Below are 2220 nucleotides of genomic sequence, written 5' to 3'. Positions count from 1 at the left end.
GAATCGGCCTGTTCACAATGGTCTTGACTTTAGCGGGATCCGCTCAAGGGCACGTTTCTCAATCAAGCATCTTAAAATTCGCGCTGAAGATGCACTGATCAGCATTGGCAAACAGCTTATTCTCTCAAATGAACGATGAGGTTCTTCATATCTGGTCTCCTGTGCTCCGCACGTCCGTGGACGAAGATGCCGTCGAAGTATGTCTGCGCATACGCTCGATGGGGTCTAAATGATCGCGGCTTAAGCCGAATAAATTTTGCTGGTGCAGCTGACATCCCTTGTTGCATCACCAGCTCACTCCTAAAGTATCCCGCTCGAAAGTACTCACCGCTGTTAGCAGAATATCACTCGCTCTCATGAGCGATTGGTAATAACCATCGACCAAGTCGAGAGCGCTGTACCTTGTACAGCCAATCATATTGTTCTGGAGAACATCCCTCCTAGGAAACGGCGTTTGGGCCAAAATTTTAGCTTATTGTAAGTGAGAACGATACGCCACTTGCCGTTCAGCTAGAACATGGGTGTCGAATGGGGAGACTTGCTCTCACGCACCATTCTTGCGCCGTACTCCTCGGAAAATGGCGTCAATGACGTCACACTGCTCTGTGGGCAGGGGCCATTGGCGTGTTACGCAGTATTTGGCTCCCTGTATCAAGTCAATCTTATGACGCACACCTCGGTTAGGAGGTAGGACGAACGGCGGGTCTTTTGGGACGACGTCTTGATTTACCAAAGGATAATACGAATCTGATGGATCCTTTTGGATCGGTTATCCGCTTAGTACGTTCAGCACCTTCTTGGTGTCCTCCAGGAAAGCTTCGCTTAGAAGCGAAGGCGAGTTAGTCTCCTCGTTCGGTCTTAAAATGACCACCTCGGCTAAATTGCCTACCTTCAAGGTACTGCTAAACGAATCGAAGGACATCTCGTCCAGCTCAAGAAGAGCATCGAACGCGGGAATAGCATCGAGGGTGATGTCGCCGTCTTTTCCTCCCGTCATACAGTTGACAAGGGTATATATCGGTGTTTTATCATCTACGGTAGACAAACCCTGGGTCAGGTCGACGCCCTGCGTCTTGAGATAACATACGGCTTCGCATTCTACCTTTTATAGAGATAGTACGTTTCATCGAGACCAGTTGGAACACGTACCCGGGTCGTCCAGTGTCTTCACTCCCTGCTCCATCGATGCCCTGATCTTATAAAAAACATCCGACGAAGAGCTGCTATTTCCGCAGTTTTCGTCCAGTGAATTACGTGTCAATCCAAGCGTATTACAAGGGCCTCGCCCTTGATGTCTCGGACCTCGTTCGACCATAACACTCTTGGCATGCAGCAACTGCTTCGTAACATGAGCAGTTCTCAGTGGGTTACAAGCCACTACATGCGCATTACAAGGGCTACGACCTCGATGCTTCGGCCCTTGGTCGACCATGCCACTCTTGAAATGCAGCGTCTGATCAATACTTGAGCAGCGCTCATGCCACTCCACGTTCAGCCCTCGAGTCACGCTCGAGACTCCTGTTCAAAACACCTTGGTGATCAACAACTCGGATACTTCGATATCCAGCACATTAATCGTCCCGGTCCAGTGCCCGTGCCAATAGCATTTCTGCTTTCTAGTAGAGGTGAGTTCACGACTCACCAATTATCCACCAGAAGACATGCGCGTAGCGCATAAGGTCTTCGGCCTCCAATCAATCGATGGCTTATGGGATTCCGAGCATGCAATACTAAGGAAAAGGTCGTATCTTACATTTAAGTCTAAGATGAGGTAGCGTTTCACGCTATCAAAGTTAAAAAAAAATGACACTAAGGTCCATAGGGACCCTCGGCATAGTGACACAAGTTCCCGTCGCTTAGCGAACAGTGACGGTGTCACTCAAACGCACTATCAGCGCCTCAGCGTACAGCTGATTTCCTTTGATCGTGGAGCGCCGAGCATAATTGCCCGCTTTACCAGAATTGATAAGAATCCTCTATGGCTTCTCGAAGCCCTTTACTGAGCACTGCTTATGTTACAAAGCAGTTGCTGCATACTAAAAGTGGCATGGTCGGACGAGGTCTGAGGCGTCCTGGGCAAGACCCTTCTGATGCGCGTGGAGTGGCACGTTATCCACTGGACGAGGACTGCGGAAATAGCAGCTCTTAGTCGAATGTAGTTAATGACATCAAGGCTCCAATGAAGCATGTAGCTGCGCGCTATCGTCTACGGTAGACACC

The sequence above is a fragment of the Plasmopara halstedii genome (genome assembly GCF_900000015.1).
Source record: "Plasmopara halstedii genome assembly, contig: Scaffold_1561, whole genome shotgun sequence".
NCBI classification, from domain to species: Eukaryota; Oomycota; class Peronosporomycetes; order Peronosporales; family Peronosporaceae; genus Plasmopara; species Plasmopara halstedii.
This window is presented reverse-complemented; position numbering follows the sequence as displayed.